Source organism: Microcebus murinus, chromosome 13 (assembly GCF_040939455.1).
Source record: "Microcebus murinus isolate Inina chromosome 13, M.murinus_Inina_mat1.0, whole genome shotgun sequence".
NCBI lineage: Eukaryota > Metazoa > Chordata > Mammalia > Primates > Cheirogaleidae > Microcebus > Microcebus murinus.
This window is the reverse complement of record NC_134116.1, coordinates 55368308-55395996: the sequence shown is the minus strand read 5'-3', so window position 1 is coordinate 55395996 and position 27689 is coordinate 55368308.

Genomic DNA, 27689 nt, shown 5'->3' with positions numbered 1-27689 from the left:
TCAGCTCTATTGTACTGTTATGGGACCACTGCCATATATCCATATATGTGGTTTGTAGTTGACTGAAATATCATTGTGAAGCAAATGAATGTACATTAGTGTTCTTCAGAAGATACAGATTATTACAAGCATGTCATTCCCATGGATAGAGACAACTTCAAGATTTTAATAATGTTATAGTTGGGCAATGCTACCCTTATAGAGAGTACATGGAAACTTTGTATGTTATTGGTAAAGTTAATAAATATTTCACTAACCTGAAAATAGTTCTCTTTTCCATAATATTCTCTATAGTCTGCATAATGAAGCATTAATAATTTAAGTTAGTTTTTAATGTCTTTGAGGATTTGAAACTTACAATGTAAGGATTGTAGAATGTTAACATTACCATCACTCTTTTGCTAAACTGTTAATCAAATAACAAGCTACAAATTCATTTTTAAGTACCAAATGCATTTTAAATAAATGCACTTGCAAATTGTCTACTTCTTGTGTACTACGTGAGACTCTCTAGATAAGGTATTTCTATAAGATCTTAACACTTTGTGGTTCTGCATTTATCCATGTTTTCCAAATGGCATTTCTTCTGCTTGCATTCTACATGTAACTTAAACCCCTAACTTAACATCCTTCACCTGACCTCTCTCTCATCCTTCAAAGCAATTGTCCTTGTCATTGTCAGGAGGGTTGAGTACAAAATACATGTGATTGCACAGCACTGTCATATATGTTACACTTATTTTTAATTGTCTTTGCTTTTACTCCATTAGATTATGAGCTCCTGGAACACAGGGATTATTTTTTGTCTCAGTAGCCTACTATGTGCTTAGCACATAGTAGGTATTCAATAAATATTTGGAGAAACAAATGAAAGACAAATTCCTACTGTATAATGTAACTGTATTATGACTATATCCCAGAATCTACATAAAGCATTTTATTTTTAGTGTAATAGCTAATATCTATGCATCTCATCTTCATAACTCATCTTATTCATATTTGTGTTTAACACACAATTGAAAACAATACATGGAAGTTACAAGCACCATTATATATAGTAGTATAATTTCTGATCTCAGACAAAGACAACTTGAGTTCATTATAATCATTATCAGCTATGGTACTTTGGGTAAATCACTTAGCCTCTCTGAGCTTTCATTTCCACATCTATAAATAGGATGATAATAATATTCTCCACGGCTGCTCTGAGGATGGAAAAGATAATTCTTACAATGGCTTTTAAATCACATCATGAAATATAAATCATCATGATTATTTAATTTCTTTTCATGTTCAGCCCTAAGTATCACCAAGTAAAACATTGTTAAAAGCCTCCAGGAGTGGGACCTGCCTTAGTATTTACATGAAATACTATTTTCAATAATTAACTATTTGTTCTTTACATCTTTACAGTTCATAGTGAATATTATAAAGGCTACAACTGCTACACATTTCTAAAGTATTATTTATTTCTGCCTTTGGTTCTAAACTGGTAATTACAAATGGAGAATTAAGATATAAAACAATTTAATTTTCTAACTAAACAGAATTAGAGAACTAAGCATAGTTCTTTATTTTTTAAAAAGAATGATTGGTCTTTAGATAGAGATGTGTTAAATGATTAGTTTACAAAGAATATATTTACCAGAGATTGAATATGCATACCAGAGATTTTTTCTAGGTATTTACTTCTCCAGAAGAATAATGGACAATTTATTGACATTGACAACTAGTCTATTTTTGTCTTTCTCTTGCTTGATAGAAATATGGCTATAACTCTAGCAAACTTATGCTATTTAACTCTTCATAACCACTATCTGTGAAAGACTGTTTGGTCTCTAGAATGTTAACTCACATTGACAATGTTTGCAGGAGCATGCAGTGCAGGAGTGAAACTTTCAAGAGATGTACTGCAACATTCATCACCTATCCTATATAATAAAATGGAACAGTGAAGGTATTTTAAAAGTCACATTTATTCTTCAAATCAGAAAAAAAATAGCACATATCTAAAAGAAGATGGCTTGAAGGGAGGAATTGGTTGCCTCGTTCATTCATGTATGATCTAATCAAAAATTATTGCCATATCATACTTAATAGTACAAATATTTTCCAATCACTTTTCTTAATTTGGACTTGCAACACTTGAAAAGAAGATAGGAAAGTAGATATTTTCAAATAGTGAGGTTAAATGCCATAGTTGGACATAATTTTTCATCACTGAATATATCGATAATACAGTCACAATTTAAGCCTGCTCAAAAATATCAAAACTTTTGCATCTCCTGTTTTTTGGAGGTAAGTCTTCTAACTTTTCACATCTTGAAAATTGCAGAGAAATGGAGTTGAAACTGGAAAGGAAATAGGAAAGTGGAAAAATGGATTACATGGGTTCCAGGGATAAGAATGCCAAATTTTGAGATTCTTATGCAATGATCATAAGACCCTTGAAACGGACCTTGATAATAGGCCCAGACCTTCAACAACACAGATTTCATGTGACAGACTTTCTAAAACATATTGGCCCTGGGAGAGGAAGGCAAATTCTCTAGCCTTTTCTTTCCAAGTTTCTAGACCAGTCTTCTAAACTAAGTCACTTTGGGTGCCTGGGTAAAGCAACTAGCAAATATAACAGCTTTCCTTCCATTCTGAATATTCTGTAGTTGAGAATACAATGAATCACAATGAACCAGTAAATAGGGCCATAAAATAACATGGTCACTGAGTTAGAGTAGGAGAAACTTTTAGAGAGGATGCTCAGGAAAGACCTACTTGAGAAACGTGAGTGCAGTGTTGTGAAAGGTAAGTAGAAACAAGCCCTGCATACAGCTTGCGTGAAGGCATTGAGGCTGCACATAGTTTGCTTTGTGTCTGGAGTGTAGTGAAAGAAAGGACAGGAGTGATGTGATATGAGCCTGATCTCCTGAGGCTTTGAGGCCTTTACAACCAGTTAATCAAGGAACCTCACAGCTAAAGAGGATAAATATAAAATCTTTTATTCAACTCTATCATTGTACTAAACCATGTTCTGAAAAATCCATTTCTGTTTTTCTCTGAGAGATACATTTCTAGTCACATTTTATTAAAATCCATCTAGTCCATTTAAAAAATTCGAGTCTCATGTTTGAATCCTAGGCTTCAAAATTCGATCTCTCTTCTCTCTATGCTGGAATGTAGTTCCTCCCTAATGTTAAGAGTACAGAGGCAGGAAAAGGACAAGGACAAATGACCCTCCATTGCTGCCTTTGGGTTTTAGGCCCTTCCTGGCCAACTCTGTGTGCTCTCTGGCCAGAACTGCTCACCATCAGCCTCTGAGTGCCAGGGACTGACCTGCTGGCTTCTGCACAGTGTGTATGACAGTTCTTTGGAGACCTTGCAGGTCCTCTCCACTGCACAGGTCTCTAATCTGGGAGTTCTGACTCCTATTCTGCCCTTGCTTACCATCCACACTGACAGTCCAGCTGCTGAAGAGTGGGAGTACAGGCTTCTAGACAGCCAACTAGCCATCAATTTAATTATTTTTTTTTTTCTTCCTGAAAAAGGAACAGAGGAAGGGCACCAAGTTCACTGCCTAAACAGATACTCAACTAAGAAACAGAAGGCCGATCTTCCCTCAGGGCAGCAACCTCAGTGTTATCCTTGAGTCACTGCATCATCTCTTTGAGGAGCTCAATGCCTCTCCAAGCAAGCAGAGCACTTTAAGGAAAATAATATTGATGCACATCTTGCTTTCCTTAGTTTTCTAAGTATATACATTGGAGAGAGAAAAGGAGGAAGTAGGAGCTGTTTTTGGCATTTGGTGGCTCTGACAAAACTCAAAGTCAATAGATAAAGTTGAATTTAAGATTAAATCACACTTGCTAAATAATAGATATACTGCATAGTATAGTGATTACAAGTATTATGGGCTTTGGATAATTGACCTATGCTCATCAAATGCTGGCTGCTGGATTTACTAGAGGTCTACTTTTATAGAAGCTAAATTCTTTCAGTGTTTTAATTTCTAAATATATGAATATGAGGAAAATAATAATACCTACATCATAAGGTTATTATAAAAAGGAGATGAGTTAACGCACCTAAAACATTTACAAGAGTAGTGGCACAGTGGGGAAAAAATGGCAGATTTGAAGCAGCCTGCCAGCATGTCACTCCCAAGGACAGAAGTAAAGATGGAGGCAGCTGCCTACATATGAATTGCTTTTCTCTGAAGCATCCTTGTGAAATCACAGAGAAGCAATGTGGGACACTCAGAGTGGAAACAAAAGAAGGTGACAGGGTGATACACATAAGAGAGCAGAGAACATACGGGGAACAATAGGAGAATAGAGTGCCGGGATCCCACACTCACTCTGCTGTTGCACTGTGAAATGAACTGCCAGACAGCTCCCCCACCCCCACAGACCTCTGCCTGGTTGGACTGGGTACCTGTCTGGAGTCTCTGCAGAACCATTGCACCAAACAACAGGTACAGTGGAGATCAGGCAGCAGCTAAAGCCATCCTGAGCTCTCGGGTATACTGTGCCAGGTCTGGGGAGGGAATGAACTGATTTTTGGCTTCCCTGAGCTGTACCTGGTGACTTAAAGTCAAATGCTCCTCCCTTAGAGTACAATGGGATGTGAGAATGAGAATTGACCAGAGCACAGCAGGCTCCAACCTGAGAGGCTTTGGGTGACTACCTTGGAAGGTCTTGGGTGGGGAGTGGAGAACTCTGCAGTCCCTGGGCCACTGGAACTGACATCTGCTTACCTAAGTTGGCATCTGCAGGGCCCCTGAGTCTACAGATCAGCCTACCACTTGCTCACCCTACTCCACCATCCAGGACACAACTGCCTCCTGACTGCTTGACCTGATATCATCCTCCAGGTCAGATCAGCCCCACTGTCCACAAGGCCCAGCTTTGGGTTCCTCAGTCCTCAGAAGCTCTGCTTCTGGCTCCTTCCTGGACTCAGCTCTGAGGTTCTCAGGCCAGAGTTCAAGGCTCTGCCTCTGTGCCTCCAGAAGCACCACCAGGCCGGAGACACCCTCCCCAAGTCTCCAGCACTGCACCTGGACTCCAAGACCCCACCCTAGAGCCTCCACCACTGCAGCAGCACTAGAAGAAGTCCAATGCCCCACCAGGGACACCTCAGACTCAAGCCACTAGTACACTTAAACTTGGTTTGAGCAAACACACACAGCCTGAGAACACACAACAATCATATCCTGCTCCTTCTATTACCTCTGTGGGGAGATTCTGGGGAGAGCAACCTCCACAACAACCTCAGTGAAGAGGGTCTCACCCAGCTCCCAACTCAAACTTCCTACAACTATCTGGTGAACAAACCAACACCCAACCAAAACAGAATTCATCACAGGCTTCAGCAGAGGCAATCAGAACAGAACAAATCAGAACATCTGCATTATAGGTTTTGAGTGCATTTGCTCTCCTCTGCCACATCAACATTCTAGAGTAGGGGAAAAATTAATGAGTGACATCTACTGACCTCCCCTCCTGTAATCAAGCAGTGGACTTATCAGCAAGGAACAGGAAAACTAGTAGCCCTGAATTGAATAAAGAAGTCTCAGATGAGGAGAAACCAGCAAAATAACAATGGCAACATGAAAATTCAAAACAAATCAATACCTCCAAGGGATCACAATGGAGCTATAGCAGTGAACTGCAACTACAAGAAAATTGTCAAAATGAAAGAAATGGAATTCAGAATATGAATGGCAAACAAAATGAATGGAATTGAAGAGAAAGTTGAAATCCAACAAAAACAAGCCCAAAAAATATTTTAGGAAATTAATGAAAAAGCCACTAAAGAACTAGACAAAATTAGTAAAGATATAATAGAACTTAAAGAAATGAAAGAGCCATTCAAAGTTTCTCAAAATTCAGCAGAAAGTTTTAGCAGCAGATTAAACCAAGGAGAATAAAGAAATTCAGACCTCAAAGCCATATCTCTAGAGCTAATACAATCATTTAAAAAGTCAGAGGAGAGAGCAACAAAGGCAGATCAAACACTTAGAGATATATGGGACTATTCAAAATGAACAAATATATGAATTACAGGTATCCTTGAGAGAGAAAAAGAAAGAGCTAAAAACATGGAAATCTATTTGAAAGAATTATTAAGGAAAACTTCCATAGTATCACCAAAGACCTAGACATTCATATATAAGATGGTCATCAAACTAGGGGAAGATTCATAGCAAGTAGGACATCCTGAAGACACATACTAATTGACCAGGCCAAAGTTAAAAAGAAAGAGAAAATTCTACAAGTGGTTAGATGTAAGCAACAACTGACCTATCAGGGTAAACCCATCAGGATAACAGCAGACTTTTCAGCAGAAACATTACAAGCCAGAAGGGAGTGGGCCACCATCTTCAGTCTTTGTAAACATAACAACTACCAGCCTAGAATGCTGTATCCTGCAAAACTAAGTTTCACACATGACAGAGAAATTATTAATAAGTCTTTTCCAGACAAGCAAACATTGAGGAAATTTATCATAACTACAGCTGACCTTCAGGTAGTATTCAGATCTGTTTTATAGATAAATAAGCACAAAAGACACACACCAGTGTAAAATTATTCAAAAGCTAAAGTGAAAGCCCAGATAACACAAAGGCTCAAAAGGTAAAACAAAGCAATACATTTCTACACAAGAGAATGAATAGAAATCCACTCCACTTATCAATTCTTTCAATAAATGTGACTAGCTTGAATGCCCCACTAAAGAGAAATAGGCTGGTTGAATGGATAAGAAAGAAAGAAAGCCAAGAATATGCTGTCTCCAGAAAACACATCTAACTCATAAGGGCTCATTCAGACTCAAGATGAAGGGATGGAAAACACTATTTTATGCAAATAAAAAACAAAATAGCTGGTTAAGTATTTTCATATCAGATAACATAAACTTCAAATTAACAAAAGTATAGAAAGAAAAGATGGTCACTATGTAATGGTAAAGAAAACAATTCAACAAGAAGGCTAACAATCATAAGTATTTATGTACCTGACATGGCTGTGCACAGATTCATAACGCAAACCCTACTTGATATAAACAAAGTGATAAACAGCAGCTTCATAATAGCCAGGGAATTCAAAAGCCCACTGACAGAATGGGACATAAACTCCAAGCAGAAAATAAACAAAGAAACAATGGACATAAACAGGACACTAGAACAAACAGACCTAACCTATTTATGGACCATTCAGCTCCAAAACTACAGAATATACATCTTCGCATCAGCTCACAGAACATTGTCTAAGATTGACCACATTTTTGGATACAAAACATGTCTAAACAAACTGAACAAAATAGAAATTATACCAGGTATCTTCTCAGACCACAATGGAATAAAATTAGAGATCAATTCCATCAGAATTCCTAAAAAATAGGCATACAACAGCTCTCAAAATTATAAAATCTGTTTAGAACAAACCCACAGCCAATATCATAATGAATAAGGGAAAATTGAGACCATTCCCACTTAGAACTGGAATCAGACAAGGTTGCCTGTTATCACTACTTCTATTCAACACAATGCTGAATGTCCTAGCCAGAGCAATCAGACATAAGAAGGATATCAAGAGTATCCAAATAGGGAAAGAAGATGTCGAAGTATCATTCTTTGCTAACCATGTGATTTGCCATCTAGAAAACACCAAAGATTCTTCCAAGAGATTCCTAGAATTAACAAGGTTGCTTATCTGGCTTCTAGGGGGATCTACTGATATGCAGTTCAGTTCAGTCTCTCCAAGCCCGAAGGGCGTTCCTGGGCTGTCCCTAGGGAGTAGCAAAGGCCCCATATGATTGCAAAGGCCCCAGGCCATCCTCTTTTCTCCTGGGAACTCCATAGTCCTCTCCCCTCACATCAGTCCAAGTGCATGCATTCCCTTGCCACGTGATACTGGCTCTCTGGTATGTGTGTTGACCTGCTGGCATGTGTCTCTGCTCTCAGTGGCTGGCACAGCCTGGAACACACCCCTGCTGTAGAAAAACAAGGCTCTGGGACAGAGCACTCTCACAATTACTCTGGGGGGAGGGACCACAGTCTCCCTGCACAATTGCTATGCCTGGGGGCATCAGTCCAGCCTGCCTGTGCAAGCAGCCAGCGGGTACTCCTGCTAAATGCCAGCACAGAAAGAAGGAAGCCTCTCAGCACCGAGCAAGCACTCTCAGGGTTACTATGGGTAGAAGAGGCCACAGTCTCCATTTATCACTCTTGTGTCTGGGCGTCACCGGTCCAGCCCACTTGTCCTAGCCACCCAGTAGGTGGCCTAGAAAGAAGCAGGCCTCTCAGAACCAAGCATTCTCACAGTTGCTATGGGGTGGGAGCGGCTACAAGCCAGCTTGAGCCAAAATTCCTTTCTGCGTGTGATGCCAGGAATAGGGCAGATGCAGAGGAGAAAGCATCTAGGTGCAAGAAAGCCAGCTCTCTCCTCCCTTGTGGCACTCTCCCTCAAGGTGAGAGTTTTTGTGTCCCCGCTGCTTGCCGAAGGCACCTGAGTGAAATGGAACCCCCATACCCTTTCACTTGGCTCTAGGCTTCTCTGGATTTGGTCTATACTGCCACTGTCTTCTCCTTTCTTTCTTCTTCTTTCTTGTCTTCCCAGCCCTTCTTGGTGGGGTCCCTGGATACCTCTGTTGTCTCTCCCTGAAATTTAAACCTAAGCAACAACTCTGATTATTCTATAGTGAACATTGTTATGGTTCTTATTCACAATTATTTTGGTTACTGTGGATTCTTTTCATCCTTATTTAAATGTTAGGATGAACTGGTCAATTTTTGCAAAATTGCCAACTGAGATTTTGACAGGATTGTGTTAAACTCATAGATAAAACTGGAGAATTGCTTTCTTAACAATATTGAGCTTTGCAGTGCATGGACATCAAATGCCTCTCTATTTATTTTAGATATTTTAAAATTTCTTTTGGCAATGTTTTGTTGTTTTCAGAAAACAAGTCTTGAACTTCTTTTGATAAATTTATTCTCGAGTATTTTATTATTTGATGCAGTTATGAATGAAATTGTTTTTCTTTATTTCATTTTCAGATATTCTTGGCGAGCATATGGAGAATCTGCCAATCCCCTCATGCTACCATTCCAGATGTCATGCATTCTCAAAGCAGGAATGTTTTATAAATCATGGGGCAGTGAGAAGAGTATGGGGTTTTGTGTTAAATATCTGAGAATATATTTGGAAAGATATGCTGAAACTAGATTTAAAACTCTTTGCATTTTTATTCTGATTTATGTTACAATAATTGACCTACAGGGGTGAAGAGAAAGCAAAGCTAGAAGGAAGCATACTAAGAAATGGAGATCTTTGCAGAAAATGAAAAACTGATGAGAAGAGAGTTAAAAAGGGCCCAAATGAAAACAGTAGTAGTGGGGACAAATATGTTTTCCATGTAAGCTGAATAGCTACTTTAAGTCTAATAAGCCAAAAGTAAGAAATGCTATTCAGAACCCAATATCTATCTGATTCCACTGTTGTGTATGGAGAAGTGCTGAAAATTTTACAAAAATTGACAAGAGGAAATGTTTTCCATTTTAAAAAGTATTTTAAGCAGCACAATTCACAATTGCAAAGATGTGGAAATAACCCAAGTGCCCATCAATATATGAGTGGATTAATAAAATGTGGTATATGCATACAATGGAGTTCTACTAAGCCACAAAAAACAATGGTGATTTAGCACCTCTTGTATTATCCTGGATAGCACTGGAACCCATTCTACTAAATGAAGTATCCCAAGAATGGAAAAACAAGGACCACATGTATTCACCATCAAATTTTTATTAACTCATCAATACTTAAGTGCATATATAGTAATAACATTCATGGGGTTTCAGGCAGATGGGAAGGGGGAGGAAGGGATGGGTAAATACATACACGTAATGCGGGTGGTGTGCACCACCTGGGGGATGGAAATGCTCGAAGCTCTGACTTGGGTGGGACAAGGGAAATATACCTAACCTAAACATTAGTATCTTTGTAATATGCTGAAATAACAAAAAATTAATGAAAGTATTTTTAGCAAATAATTATTTATAATTTTCTATTTCATATTCAGTTTTATAATAAGTATTTTCTGTACTTAAATCTCTACAATGAAGAAATAATTAATTAGAAAAAATGTATCTATTCATTTACTTTTACTGAATATTCCCAAATTATATAAAAATGTATCAAACATTAAACGAGGTAGTATCTAGCACTATGAAAAAATAGGAGAAAAAGTTACTAAATAAATGATATTTTTCTGTTTCCTTTCTCTTATCATCCATATTAAGTATTTATTGAAAAGAAAATGATGCTTGACATTCAGAAAAGATGTCTCCTTTAATGTTTTTTTTTTACATTATGAAGAATAAACTTTAAACTTTGAGATTAAAAAATACCAACAGAAATTTCACAGCACACATTCTACAAGAAGGACAAGAAAATGAGCCTGTAATTAGATAAAACTGCATCCTTTCAAAGAATTGCATTATTAAATATTCAAGATTATGTGCATTAGTGTGGACATAAACTCATAGACATACCTTTCTGGGAGGCTCTGACAGTAACTAACCATTAGAGAAACATTAAATGAAACGTTGAAAGAGGAAGACATTTCCAGAAATGGACCAATTTGAAGAATTCAAAGGTACTATTTTAGATGGTATATTTAAGGAACAAAAGACAAAAGAGAATCAGAGAAGAAAAATCATTTAGAGACAAAGTGGCCACTGTCCATTGATTGAGAGGTCACACTTTAAATCATTTTGACAGCTGAAAAGGAAGAAGAATAGTTTTGCCAGAATGTAGTTTTTTAAATTTATTTTTAAAAATAACTTTATATAAAGAAAGGACACCAAAACTGACCCAAAAGTGACTAAAAAATTTAGTTGCAGATGATATGACTAACATAGGACTAAAGTCAGATAAATAACATTTAAAAATTGGATGCAGGATAGATGAAGGAAACAACTCACTAACTTGCCATTTTCTGGCTCCTTTAGAAACCGTATCTCCCTCTAGCAATATTCTACCCTTCCATTCAGTTTAAGAATAATCTTATTTTTTCCAGCATGATCTGGGTTTATGACAACTTCCATTTTTTCTTAGCAGAAGCATTTATTAGATACACTGCTTATGACAAATTCTCTCAAGACTTAGACTATAAAAACAACAGCAACACTTGATTCCTCATTTTATAAATCCTAAATTTATAAATACTACCTACCAAATTGCTATATATTCTATAAAACATATTAAGGTGAATCAATAAAATGAAGTATGATTTGCTTTCCATTTTACAGTGTTGTTATCAGGGATGGCATTCATGTTATAGCTTGTGAGATTTCTTTCTCAGTTTCATTTTGAAATATTCAGTGGTCCTGTCACTTGGACCAATGCTGTATTCATGCACACAGAGAAACGGGAGATGAGAAAGTTGTCTGGATGATATGAGCAAATAGCCAGTTTTTAATTAATTAATTTATATTTTATTATATGAATGTCAGTAAGTGTGACTTAATGATTAAGTACTCAGGTTTGGAGTAAAACATATCTGCACATGAATTCAGTTTATGCCCTTTAACATCCTTAATTTTCCTTTATAAATTGGTAGCAATAGTAATAGTTTAGCAATTGTGCTATAAAATTTTGGCCTGAATTATCACACACAAAAAACACATTTTTTATACAAGAGTATAGTTTATTACATCTCAAACAAGAAGTAGTATAATTAATAAAAGTATGCACCTAAACTATCAACCCAGTTTTGCCATAACTTTTAATTTTACTTTTATTCTGAACCCTAGCCTGAGTTAAATAAAAAGTGAGAATCTTCATATATGAACTGAGTGAGGAAAATAAATTATAATGCAAATAGTCTCAATTTACAATGGGCTTAATCTATGACTGATACGTTACATACATTCTCTTTCATCTCCAAAAAATCCCAAAAAGGAGGAAAATTAATGGAAATCTAGTTATAAGTGGTGAACACATCTCTCTAACTGGCTTGATTTTAAAAGGAAGAATAGTTCACTTATATTTAAGCCATGGGGCTATCAGGGATAGAAGTGACCTCAGATTGTCTTTATTTGAGATTTATTATAGCATCTGGTTTTTGTTATTGTAGATGTGCTTCTCTTTGTCTGTAGTTGACGCTGAATTTAATACTATGCAGATTCCTGACGAAGGGGAATGGGTTCCTGGTCTCTCTCATCTCTAGTTTGTATAGAAGAGTGGAGAAAATTTGCTTAACCCAGATTCAGCAATGTTCTCATTCCTGGGCACCAACCATTCTTGGAGGTTGCGAGTAGGGTTGGGAGTTGACTAGACTAGCTTATGTGACATGATCATCCTGTGTCCATGAGCATGGGTTCTATAACATGAAGAATGCAGGAAGTATTACTAGGCACCAAAAAAGATGGCTACCACAGCATGTAACCAGAACTCCTTATTTATAGATGGGATATTAATGCTTTGAGACAATAACTAATCTTAAGCCTTTAGAGTTATAATGAGAATTCACATTTGTGTGTCTTGCAACATGCATGATCTGTTCATTGTACACTACTGCTGCTATTGTCTCATGGATAATTATATAATGAATTCAAGTAGTAGGTATTGAATACTAAATCCATGCTGGGTTCCAAAATGTAATTAGTACTTGGAAATCTCAATTTTTTTTGATAATTGGCCAACCCTCAGTTAGTATTACAAAAAAAAAAAAAAATTCCTGAAGCTTCAGGAAATCCACACTGAACTGTTGTCTTAAATGTATCAGATTATAGTCATTCAGCAAATAGCCCAAGTGCTATTTATTATTTAGTTTATCAGTTTTCAACAGTTGCAGTATGTTTGGAAGTCCCTCTCATTACCAATGTTTCCCCCAAATCTGGAGACTGTTTGCATTTTCTTTTCTATTTTGGAGAAGAGACCCTGACAGTGTGTGCATATATGACATGGCTCAAACATGATTTTCTGCTCACCTCGGTATTCTTGGCTATGGTTAAATAAGTAAAGGTTATTTTATAAAATATTTTGGAGGTGCATAAAATGTGCAAGTACATACCAAAGAAATTCTTTAATTCAATGGGTCCTAAAACTCAAGGTTTTTAAATACTAAAGTCTGGAAATATCCTTTCTATTAGTTCTATATATTTTTTGACCCCCAAAGCCATTGACCTAATCAGTTTTTCCCCTCAAATTTAACCAGTTTATTTGGTGTTCATATATTTGGTGTTCAGTATATTTGGTGTTCATTTAACCAGTTTATTTGGGTGGTGAACCCCCCCAAATATGCTCTTTTCCAATGTGTGTCTTGAGATACTATAACAGACTAGCATGCCAATACAAATACACAGTCTATTACACTTTGTGGCATGATCAATAATATGAATAAAATGTGCTTTGATGTAATTTTGAGATATTAGTGGTTATAATTTATTAAGCTTTTTATAAACTAAGATTATGTTTTACTATAATTATTTGAATTTTCCTTCTGTGTCTACCACAATATTTTTTATTGTGCTGTGTAAATTAATGAATAACCATTCCTTTTGTCTTATCAATCTGCATTTTACTGTACAGACTAGTGTGATTCTCACTCTTTTATCTAAGGGCAAGCCTGCCTTAAAAATGAATTTACTCTATTTTCCAAGTAGATAAGAAGTTCAAATTTTTCATTATGCAAAAAGTCCTATTTTTTAAAGGAATTCAAAAGTTAATGTTATCATAATCCTAAATAGATGAAGCAATGGTGAAAAAAACTGCAGAGCAAATATGAAATTTAATAATGGTCTTCCAACAGCTTGCCTTTCAAATTGTTAGGAATTCATTAAACAATGGTTGAGCAGCACTGACAATTAAATTACTCTCATATGAGGTATCTAGCCATATTATGAATATTGCATAGTACATAGCTCACATTTCTAAAGGGATGTAGACAACAAATTGGATTTCAGACAATTAACATGAGGTTTGAATTTAGTCTCCAGGCACATTCCACTCTGTTTCCAAGCAAAAATAATTGGGATGTAACTGTGTAAAGAGGGTTAACATTAAAAATGTTAAAGAAAAAAAAAGAGTGTAGAATTCGTGACTGCATTAGAAGTTTACCACACTGTAGAATAGTTGGGGGGGGGGGGGATAAAGTAGTAATAATGACTTTATAGAATTATAAATATTTTGCACAAATCAAGCCTTTTAAAGCCCACATTCTTTAAGTAGTTACTTTTCATTTTCCCACAAATGTTTAAGCAATTGCTAGAAGTCATGGTGCTAGTGTCACAGCTGGGTTTGAAACCTATAGAGTTTAACCATATAAACACTGCACCATAGATTTTTTTAAAGACAAGCAGAGAAGCATCATCTACATTGTTTACTACTGGACCATTTAGTGTCCATGTTTCTCCTCAAACACATTAAAAACTTTCTATTAAGAAGACTTATTAAAAACAAAATAAAAAAAAATACTTGTAATGAGACCTTCGTTTAGAGCTATTTTAGTCACTCATTGGGTGGAGTCCACAGAAAGTTGGGAAAATGAAAAAAAAAAGTGTAGAGGGCAGCCTTAAGCATGGGTCAGAAATTATGTGGAACAAAGTTGGTGCCTCTGGACTTTCCTGTAGTGTATCTCAGTTAATTTTTTCAACTAAAATTTTTAAAGATTTTAGAATAGTTTTAGATTTACAGAATAATTGTGAATATAGTACAGAGAGTTCCTAAGGACTCCACATTCAGTTTCCCCTATTATTAGCATCTTACATTAGTATGGTACATTTGTCATAATTAATGAACAAACACTGATAATTATCATTAAGTAAAATCCATTCTTTTGTTCATATTTCCTTATGCAATGTCCTTTTTATGTTCTAGGATACCAGCTAGGATACCATATTACATTTAGTTGTCATGAGGTTTGAGGCTCCTTGTGACTGTGATAATTTTTCAGTTTCCTTTTTTGATGTCCCTGACAGTTCAGTGAGCAATGGTCAGGTAATATAAAAAGTCCTTCAATTTGGATTTGTCTTATGCTTTCATTATGATTAAACTGCGATTACAAGGAAGAAGACCACAGAGGTAAAGTGCCATTTTTATCTCATCTTTTTCTCATCATATTGAGGATGCATAGAATAAACATAACTCATCAGCTCATCTGGCTAAGATAGTGTTTGTCAGGTTTTTCTACTATAAAATTACCTTTTTCCTCCTCTTCTACTCTGTCCTCTTTGGAAGTTACTATGTATAGTCTACAGGGTAAGAGTGAGAAGTTATGTTCCACCTCCCTGAGATTAGAGATGGTATTAAGAAATTAGGACTTTGAAAGGCGATGGGCAAGGCACCCACACAAATGGGATTAGGTACTCTTATTTAAAAAGGCCAAGGTAACTTATTTCCCCCTTCCACCATCTGCTCCATTGATCTATTTACCTTGATGAAAATGACGTACCTGGTAGGCCATATTTTAATAGATATAATTTTCTTATATCTTACTAGTAGAAAAATAGTTCATTATATGATGTTATAATCAGGGTATACATGTTACTATTTATTCTTGATAATTTAATATCCTAATAACAGAACCCAATGTCTGTCAGACCTTTAAATTTTTAAAGAAGAAATTACAAATATCTAGTTCAAATATTTACTGTAGTCAATTTGTTAGGTTTTAAGTTTTAATAATAAAAAAATACAAATTACATGTGAGAAATTGAAATCTTAAAGTATTTTTATTACATTTTCTAAACAATGGGATTCAAAACTACTCATTTTATTATTTTTAGTTCAACTTAACAACCACTTATAGATTCCTGGGGAGATATATATATATATATATATATATATATATATATATATATATTTGTTTATATATATATTTTGTATCTATATATATAAACACTTAAGTCTTTGAGAAAGTCACAGTAGACAGAACACAACAGATATATGTGATAAATGTACTATTACATAGCCTTCTGTTTTCCACATTCTCACTGAAAACGTTAACTTCCAAAAATAGGAATTTCATCATGGCATTCATGTAATCACAATTTTTCAATATTTTGCTAGAGAAACACATTGTAACTCCTTTGCTACAATTTCATGCCTTTTCACTGTTTGTCATGAGTAGATTTTTAGCCTGTTCCATCTAGGCACTCTGATTTTTCTACATATCTCTATTCTCTCTTACTCAAGTTGAAGGTACTAGGAGCCATTAAACTTTTTGGGATTATGTCTAAGATCAATAGTTATTAAATAAAAAATCAGACATATATCCAGAAAAATGTCACCTTAAACTTATGAGTGTTTTTTGTTTGTTTGTTTGTTTTGGTTTATTCTTTATTATGTAGCTATTCTAACTGCCCCTGCTTTGAGTCTGGTTACCTTCATACAGATTATATATGTGCTGCAGTTCAATTGCACTAGAATGTCACCTCTTGGTTTTGTTGATTTCAAAGAAAGATATAAAAAATCTAAAAGACATGACTGATATTCACCTTGTTTTGAAAATGACGGCATGCCATTATACTAACTGAAGTTCATATGAAAGGAAAAGCCATATAACAACATTTTATCTATGTTGAACAAAATTAAACATAAGAATCTAATATTAAAGCAAAACTCTATGAAAAAGAATATACAAATGTACAATAGAAAAACTTTTAGAAATGAAACGTTTTTTAAAAATTAAAAACTAGTTAAATGAGATAATACATTAGAAACAATTAGAATACATTAGACAACAATCTAATACATTAGAAACAAATTAGTTTCAGAAAATTACAGATAATATCAAATAAAAGAGAGATATAGTAAAAATACAAAAGAGACATTAAGAGGAATAAAAAAAAGAATGAGAAAGTTATTTTTGAAAATATTTCTGTGGCACGAGAGAAAATGGGATAAAGGCAATATTAAAAGAGAAATTTATAGAAAATTTTCCAGAACTGAAAAAAAACATAGATTCTCAAAATCAAGACACTAAGCTCTATGAAGATCAAATAACACTCAGCAAAACAATGTATAAAAAAATAAGTTTCCAAAACAATAAAAAAGAATACCTAACATAATCAATAATTAACTGATATCTAGTTATTCACAGCAATAACAGAATCCAAATAATAATATAACACACAAAAATAGTAATCAACTAAAACTTATAAAACATTTAATACTGTAGGTTAAGTATATATACACCCATACACAAGTGAGGGAGGGAGGGAGGGAGGGAGGAAGGGAAAGAGAGAGAGAAAGAGAGAGAGAGAAACAAAGATTGAAACTTTATCCTTAACAGACCCTCAGTGTAGGAGACAAAATAATATGTACTTTAGGAGGAAGAAAATTTCACCTTGAGGATGAAGTGAGCCGTAAGTAGTTATAAAACAAACAAACAAACAAACAAACAAACAAACAAAAACTCGTGCAAATTTAAATAAGCATTGGCTAGATAGATAATGTAGTGATTATGATGGCAAATGTTTGAGGTAATAATGCAAGGTAAAAGTGCCTTGTTGAGTTAAAATAACATTGGAGAAAGATTGCATTTAATATCCTTTCATTGATTAAATTTAGATTGTGTAAAATTGAGTTGTGATAAAATTTTAAGTGTAATTGCCAAAAGAAAAGAATTAAAATGTATAGCTTTCAAATCAAATGATGGTGTAAAAACAGGTTTTAAAAACTTTATTATTAACCATGGAGTAGTACTCAGCTTTCAGAAACAATGGTGATATAGCACCTCTTGTATATTCCTGGATAAAGCTGGAACCCATTCTACTAAGTGAAGTATCTCAAGAATGAAAAAACCAGCACCACATGTACTCACCAGCAAATTGGTATTAACGGATCAACACCCAAGTGGACATATAGGAGTAACATTTATCAGGTGTTGGGAGGGTGGGAGGGGGGAGGAGGGGATGGGTATATACAACCAAACGAGTAAGAGGTGCAACATTTGGGGGATGGACATGCTTGAAACTCTTACTCCAGGGGGGAGGGGGGCCATGGACAATATATATAACCTTAACACTTGTAACCCCATAATACGCTTAAAAACAAAAAACAAAAAAAAAACTTTATTATTCAGGTGGAATCAATCTAATCGTATGGCTCCATAAAAATGGAGACCCTCCTGGGTTGTGAAAAAACAAAAGAGATGGTAGCATGAAAAGGCCTTGGTCCTCTGTCACCATCTTTTCGAATCAGGGAAGGGACCATGAGCCAAAGAATGTGGCTAGTTTGCAAAAGGTGGAAAAAACAATCAAATGTAAAGACTCCAGAAAGGAACGAGGCCTTGCCCAGACCATGATTTCAGTCCACTGAGACCTTGTTTAGGACTTATGACCCCCGAAAGTGTAGATAAAATTGTGTTGTTTTAAGCCAATAAATTTGTGATAATTTGTTATGGCAGCAATAGAAAACTAATAAAGTGATTGTAAAAAAAATTAATACTTGGTGATTAATTCCCACCACCACCAATGAAACAAAACCATATGCATTTAGAAAATGTAATTTTAAAAGAAAATATTATTTATAAGACTGCCAAAAAATACAATGTAGAAAGGAATGAATCTGATGAGACATGTAGAAGTCCTTGACGGAATATCATTTTTGGGATTGCACAATATCTTTGAAGAAAACTTGGAAATATATAACAAATATGCTCAAACTTATAACTTAACATTCGAAATCACAGCACTTTCTTTCCAAATGCCTAAGTGAAGCTCCAAAACTTGAATTAACCCTATGAAGGAAGGAAGGTGGGGAGAAGAGTCTTCCAGGAGAGGAAAGAGCATTCCTTTTAGAAATGCCAGATGGAGGGGAAAAAAAAAAAAAAAAAAAAAGATTTGTTCAAGGAACTGAAAAGGTCTATGTTCTCGGTGCTTAAAAGTAAAGTGGAGGATCCTTTAAGCTTAAGATTACAGAGGAACCTGAAATCAGATTTTATAGACATGTTATTAATCCAAATGCTAGATTTTAGAACTCATTTTTCATGCAGTTCAAAGTCATAGGTTAGGTTTAAATAAGTGAGTGACCTAAAAATTTTGCATTTTTAAAATATCTAGAAGGCTGCTCTGTGGCTTGAAAAGGGTAAGAATAATGAAAGCAGCAGACAATTTGCCCTAATTCATTCATTCAGTCAGTCAATCCAGTCTAGACAAAAGTTCTTACCTCAAAAAGCTTCCATGTTACTGTAAAAGGAGACAGACGCTGAACAAGTGAGCACAATGTACAGCTTTTCAGATGGTGGTAAATGCTGTGAAAGCATGGAAGGGGAATAGAAAGTGCAGAGGGTAGGAGGTAAGGGAAAGCCCTGCTGGCAAAGTGACATTTCAGGGTAGACTGGAAATAGAGGAAGAAGGTGGCTGGGGGGAAGAAGGGGCACTAATCAAGGGGTGGTTTTTAATTTTACTTCATTTTTTTTTAAGATTAGAAATAACTGGAATATACTGTAGTTGAAAGGGCCCCATGTATGTGTGTAGCAGTACATAGTGGTTATGGATACTCCTTTTTCTTTTATTTTCCTCTGCTCTTTTCTGACCTCAAGGAAAATTTTCTCCCAAAACATTTTTCACCTTCATCCCATGCCTTCTTCCCAGTCTAATTCATCAATGCTTCAGTTATCATTTAGAACATCATTTTCTCTAGAAGGTCTTTCTTGGCTTTTAGACAATAATATGTGCTTTGTCTATGTTCTTGCTTAAAACCTTGTGCTTCTCTTTCATTACCCTCATCAGAGTTTATTGTAATGATTTCTTTTCCTTCTCTCCGTAACAGCTGTGATATAGAGAACTATACACTCACCTTTCTGAATCCCCAGCACCCGGCCTATTGGATAAATAAATGACAAAAGAGCTTCTCCACAGTTTGAAAGAAAAGCCTTCTTATAATTTACAGCATTTAAAAAATCTTTGCTTAGAGTAATATATCCCATAGATACTCTTCATGCTCCTTTGAATTAATTTGTTCAATAGGCATCCAGCACTTATTGTTTGCCTGCAGTGTACCAGACCTCATGACCAATGTTCTGTTTTCAGTGGTGCATAAGATAAATATAGCGTCTTTGCTGATAGAGCCACTTAGAATTTAGTGAGAAAGGGTATATATCCTTAACAGTTACTGATAATATGCTTACTTGTAGACAGGAAAACCATTAAGGGTTTTGATTCAGCAAACCAATGTGAAGGCTTACTCTTCTTGACAAGCACTGTGGCTGAAGTAACATAGAGGAATGAGACTCCACTCTTGTCCTAAAGGACTCATAATCTATCAGAATATATTGACTACAGAGCTTGAATGAGTGAACTGTAGCCTGATTGTGTGTCATGAGTCTGTGGGAGCACACAGAAGCAAGTAATGTTTATCTGAAGCTATACAATGATTCACAAGAGAAACTATCTGTTGTCTAGGAAGTGAGCCCAGAATTAATTTGCTAAGTAAACTCTCCTCAGGACATTCTAGCGAAAGATAGCATGAGTCAAGGCTGGTAGGTAGACATCTTCAGTGACTTTCAGGATTCCTAACCAGGCTTAATACCCATTAAATGTTTATTTAAGGAACAGCATCATATTATCAAAACTGTAATGACCATGCCTAGTATGCAGTGACAGTTGCTATGAGAACGTGACTCCCTGATAACTGGGATTGCAGGTGAAAGTATTTTTCTATTTAATCTCTTCACAAAGTGGTGTAAGAGTTACAATGGTCAATATACAACTCATGAAAATAATTACCTCTTCTGTAAATTAATAAATTACATAATTTTTTTTACCCATCCCCTCCCCCCTACCTGCCCGACACCTGATAAATGTTTTTCTTTATAACATTTTGGTTAGATTTTATAATTTTGCCTTTACTTAGCAAAGGTTAGAGGTATGCCCTTCCCCTCCACACTGTTCGCCACATCTCTCAGATGTGGGTCTATCCTCCCACCCTCCAAATCTCTGGTGAATACCACCCCCTTTTGAGCACCATATTGAAAATCAGTCAGTACCAATGTGATGGCAAGTACATATGGAGCCCATTTTTTTAATTTTGTGTCACCTCACTTTGGATGAGCTTAAGCTTAATCCAGGATAATACAAGTGGTGCTAGCTCGTTGTTGTTTCTTAGAATTGAGTTATATTTCACTGTAAACATATACCAAATTTTAATTATCCATTCATGAATTGATGGGCAGTTCAGTTGTTTCCACGTCCTTGCAATAGTGAATTGTGGTGCCCAAAACATTCGAGTGCAGATGTCTTTATAATAGAAAGACTTATGCTCTTTTGGGTAGATGCCTAATAATGCTATTGCTGGGTCGAATGGTATTTCTATTTTTAGCTGTTTGAGGTATCTCCAAATTCTTTTCCACAAAGGTTGCACCAATTTGCAGTCCCATCAGCAGTGTAAGAGTGTTCCTGCCTCTCCTCATCCTTGCCAGCATTTATTGCTTTGGGATTTCTTGATATGGGCCAATCTCATTGGGGTTAGATGATATTTCATTGTGGTTTTGATTTGCATTTCTCTAATGATTAGAGATGTTGAGCAATTTTTTATATGTTTGCTGGCCATTATTCCATCTTCTTTGAAAAAGTTTCTGTTCATTTCTGTTGCCCATTTCTTGATGGGGTTGTTTGATTTTTTTCTTGTTAAATCTTTTGCGTTCTAGATAGATTCTTGTTATCAGACCTTTATCAGAAGAGTAGAAAGCAAATATTTTCTCTCATTCTGTAGGTTGTTTATTCTCTCTAATGATAGTTTCCTTGGCTGAGCTGAAGCTTCTTAGTTTGATCAGATCCTATTTGTTTATTTATTTATTTTTTTTGCTGCAGTGATTGCTTTAGTGGTCTTCTTCAAAAATTCTTTGCCTAGGCCAGTGTCTGAGAGACTTTTCCCAACATCTTCTTCTAGGATGCATAGGGTTTCATGCCTTAGGTTTAAGTCTGTTATCCATCTTGAGTGGATTTTTGTGAGAGGTGAAAGGTAGGAATCCTGATTCATTCTTCTGTATGTAGATATCCAGTTTTCCCAGCACCATTTATTGAATATAGATTTAGTTTTTTAAATCTCCTGAAAAGCAACCATTTCATTATATTCCTCCATTAATTACCATAAATTGATTTAACCCAAAGTCAATTTACACACTCATCCTACTTAATTCTATGAATTAAGCATTTCATAATTGTATTTATTCCATTTCACTTAGAAAATTTAACTCTTCAGAAACCTACTTCCATTATAATACTACTTAGTCTGTCAAAATAGGTCAGTGAACTTATTTACTTCCATGATTCAGAGTGCAAATTGCATGACACATTGTGTTTGTGTAATCTGTAATTCTTCCTCAGAGTTTGTGATCTTTCTTTATATTCTCAAAGGGGATCAAGATCCAATAAAGGCTCAAAAACTGTTGAAATTCTTTCATTTTACATTTTTCTAATTCTTACCATTCATTAAAATACTCCAGTCAAATGTTGTCATGAACACATTAAAAGCTATTTTAAAATATTTTTCATATATAAAAAAGGAAAAAGTGGGATTTATCCCAGTTATGCAAGGCTGGTTTAGCATTCAAAAGTCAATTAATACAATCTATCACATCAACAGGCTGAAACAAAAAGTCAATGATTATTTCAATAAATGCAGAAAATAAATTTGACAAATTCCAACACAATTTTGATTAAACACTCTCAGTAAACTAGGAATAGAGGTGAACTTCAATTAGATAAAGAATACGTATAAAATTCCTATAGCTCACTTCATTCTTAATGGTAAGAAACTTGAAGATTTCCCAGTAAGATCAGAAACAAGGAAAAGATGTCCCCTCACAACACTTCTTTTCAACATTATATTGGTAGTACTAGCTAATGCAATAATATAAGAAACACTTCTTTTCAACATTATATTGGTAGTACTAGCTAATGCAATAATACAAGAAAAAGACATAAAATATATACAGTTTGAAAAGGAAAAAATTAAACGTTTTTCATAGATGACATGATAATCTACTTAGAAATCTCAAAGAATTGACAAAAATCTCTTAGAACTGGTAAGCAATTATAGCAAGTTGCAGGATAAAAGATCAGCGTACAAAAGATTAATATAATGTAATATATATAATATATATAATATAATATAATGTAACAGAACTTTCTTATATACCAGCAATGAACAAGTAAAATTTTAAACTAAAAATCACAATACTATTTGCATTAGCAGACAAAAAAATAAAATACTTAGGCATAAGTCTAACAAAGAATGTATAAGATCAATACAAAGAGCTAAAAACTTTGATAAATGAGGCTAAAGAGAAGCTAAATAAATAGAGGGATTTTCCATGTTCATATATAGGAAGCCTCAATATCATCAAGATGCCAGTTCTTCCCAACTTAATCTATAGATTCAATACAATCTCCATCAAAATCCTAGTAAGGTACTTTGGGGATATTGACAACCTGATTCTAAAGTTTATATAAAGAGGCAAAAAAAAAAAAAAAAGAAAAAGAAAAAACTCAGAATAACCAACACAATATTGAAGAAGAACAAAGTTGGATTATTGACACTACCTGACTTCAAGACCTATTATAAAGCTAAAGAAATTAGGACAGTGTGTTACTGGCATAAATATCAACAAATAAATTAATGGAACAGGATAGACAGCCTAGAAATAGTACCAAAACAACTATGAAAAACATGCAAAAGGAATTTAGACAAAGGGAATTTAGACACCAAAGACCTCACATCCTTCTTCACAAAAATTAACTTGAGATGTACCATATACCTATATAAATCCTAGAAAAAAACCTAGATCTCCTTGGGTATGGTGATGATCAAAGGTGTGACCCATGAAAGAAAGAAGTGATAAGCTTGACTTCCTAAAAATAGAAATACCATTCAACCCAACAATAGCATTATTATGGATCTACCCAAAAGAGCATAAGACATTCTTTTTTTTTTTTTAAATTAAAATTTTTTTTAATTTTGAAAGACACTCTTTTTTTAATTTCAGGATATTATGGGGGTACAAACATTTTGGTTACAATTAATGACTTTGCCTCACCCAAGCCAGGGCTAGCGGCATGCCCTAACCCCATACAATGTGCACCGCATCCATATTTTATTAATCTACTCAAAAGCGAGATATCATAAGAATGGGAAAATAAGCACCACATGTAACTCACCATCAAATTGGTACTAACTTATTAACACTAAGTTGCTCATATGGTAGTAATATTCAAACTCACAAGACATTCTATTATAAAGAAATCTGAACCCAAATGTTTATGGCAGCACAATTCAATATTGCAAGGACATGGAAACAACCCAAGTGCTCATCAATTCATGAGTAGATTATTAAAATTTGGTATATGTTTACAGTGAAATAGTACTCAATTCTAAGAAACGACAGAGAGCTAGCACCACTTATATTATCCTGTATTAAGCTGAAGCCCATTATCTAAAGTGAGGTGACACAAGATTAGAAAAATGGACTCCACATCTACTTACCATCAAATTGGTACTGACTGATTAACACTATGGTGCTAAAATGGTGGTGGTGTTCACAAGGGATTCGGGAGTTGTGGGGGTAGACCGCATCTGAGGAATGTGGTGAGCATTGTGGAGGGGAAGGGCATACTTCTAACCCTTGCTAGGGAGAGGCAAAGATATAAATGTAACCAAAAATAAAATAAAATGAAATACTTCATTATTTAATATATATAAAAAAAATCTTTTGCTCTGTGAACGACAGTGAAAAAGAATGAGAAGACAAGCCACAGTGTGGAAGACAATATTTGCAAAAGACAAATCTGATAAAGGACTATTATTCAAAACATACAAAGCACTCTTAAAACTCAACAATATGAAAAATAACAACCTGATGAAAAAATAGGCCAAAGAACTTCATGGATAACTCACCAAAGAATGTGTGATTCCAGATGACAAATAAACATACAAAAATATATTCCACAGTATGTTATCTGAGAAATGCAAATTAAAACAACAATAAGATACCACTTCCCATTGATTAGGATGGCCAAAATCTGAAACATTGACAACAACAAACACTGACAAGAATGCACAGCAACAGAAATTCTCAATCATTGCTTGTGGGAATGCAAAATGGTAGAGCCATTTTGGAAGACAGTTTGGTGCTTTCTTACAAAACAAAACATACTCTTATTATACAGTCCAGCAGTTAAGCTTCTTGGTATTTAACCAAAGGAGATAATAATTCATGTCCACAGAAAAACCTACATGCAGATGTTTATAGTAGCTTTATTCAAAAATGCCAAAGCTTGAAAGCAACCAAGATACCCTTTAGTAGGTCAATGGATAAATAAATCGTGATATATCTAGAAAATAGAATACTATTCAGCACAAAATAAATGAATTACCAAGCTGTAAATAGAGATTGAGGAGCCCTAAATGCATATTACTAAGTGAAAGAAGACCATCTGAAAAAGCTACTTTGGAAGACAGTTTGGTGGTTTCTTACAAAACAAAACATACTCTTATTATACAGTCCAGCAATTAAGCTTCTTGGAATCATAATAAATGATTCCGACTATATGGCATTTTGTAAAAGGCAAAACTATAAAATATGGAGACAGAGGGATAGGGAACGGAGCATAGGTGGAACACAGAAGAATTTGGGGGCATTAAAAATACTCTATGATACAATAATGATGAATATATGTCATTATACATTTTTCAAAACCTATAGACTGTATAACACTAAGAGTAAACCCTAATGTAAACTATGAACTTTAGGTGATTATAATGTGTTGATGAAGGTTCATCATCAATTTTAACAAATGTACCACTCTTAGACAATGTTAATAATGGGGAGAAGCTATGCCTGTGCAGAGGTAGAGGATATGGGAAGTCTCTGTATCTTCCTCTTAATTTTGTTGTGAACCTAAAGCTACTCTCCAAAAATAAATTCTTTTAAAAGAAAGAGAAATTTTACTTCTTATGTGACCCAATGCACAATTCACCCACAGCACATATCCTTATCAGTACTCAATTAATTACACTAGATCTTCAACCCCTAATGTCTGAGATGAAATTTTATTTATTGTAGTATATCTTGCACAATATATATGTCACATAATTAGACCTCCATAAATGTGTAAATTTGAATAGGTGAATGATACGAGTTCTTTTTCTATTGAGTGCTGCTGGATAATTAAGTGCAGGATGTCATATAACCCCTAATCATGTTTCCTTAACATAGTCTGTTTTGTGGCTACATCTATTCTCTTATGCAAGTTATTTAGGTGATAGTCCCTGTTGCATAGTAAATATTTGATAAATATAAATGCATAATAAACATCTGTCAATTGAAACAAACTGATGTGTACAATTGTTTGTGTTCACTGAAAAACAAAATAATGGACATATTTTACCTTATTCTATTATTTGTAGCTATATTCTCATCATTCATGACTCATTTTGTTGTCCTTTAATATTATTATGTTGCCAGTGGGGAGTCTGAACTGAAATGCCTGCCACATGAGGATAGACTACATTTTAATGAAATCAGCAGAAGTGAGCCTCGGTGCATTTTCATTATAATTTAAGGCCTAGTTGAAGCATGATAAATGATTCTTGTCCCTGATCATTATACTACCTGAGCAGTGATATGTCATTCATGGTTTCCCATTGTACTCTTGGAACTACCATGAGAGTAGCAAATGTACAATAAATATAGTGCTCAATTAAATTTATATTTTGTAAAAAATCAATACGTTAGGAAAATAAGACTAGCAAAATTAAATGTAGCTGAGAATAGTAGAGTAAAAAACACTTTATTGACCACCCTTGGCTCAATTCTTCATTTTATGGTTTGGAAACAAACAGATAATCTTAATAATCCAATTAAAAATATGTATTGTACTATGATTCCTGATGGATGCATACCTACTTTGGAAAATGTTTTCCCCAAAGTGGTAACCAGTTATTGTTAGATATGGAATTAGAAGTTGTTCACGAACATATCTGTTGCACAAGCATTTGTTGAGGAATTACGATGTTCCAGGCACTATACTAAGTATATAATGGGTTATAAATCAAATTCTGCTCTAAAGATTTTTGGATTTAATTGGAGTGACTGGCAATTTAGTGATAATTACAATGTGTATTAAATGAGAAGAGCTTCCAAGAAAAGTTACCTGCAAGGTCCAGCAGAGGCATAAGAGATGGAAACTTAAGTTATTCAGATGGGATCAAGGAAAGGATTCTTGCCAAGGAGATAGGGTGAGAGACAAGTAAATGTAATCTAAAGGGACATATGAAGAAAAGATTGAAAGAACTAGGCTCTGACCATGATGGAACTCGCATATTTGTATATTCAATTAAGACATATGGACTTAAAAACAAAGGAGATTCAGTAAAGGAAGTAATATAATAAATAATGTAATAAGATATTTTCTGTTCAGAAAAATTTTCTGATTGCAGTATGGAGGTTAGATTGAAGCAGGAAGAGACTGAAAGCCGAACAACCATTACGTAGCTTTTGTAGATATCCAGGCAAGAAATGATGAGGATCTGGGAATATAAAGGAGATAATTAATAAGGTAAATATTTAGGAGTATGAATAAGACTAAGGATGTGGAAAGTGCAGAAGATGAATTGGGAAAATTTGCTCCCATATGGTTGAGAATTGAGAAAACAGTGAAGCTAATTTAGGCAGAATTCCAG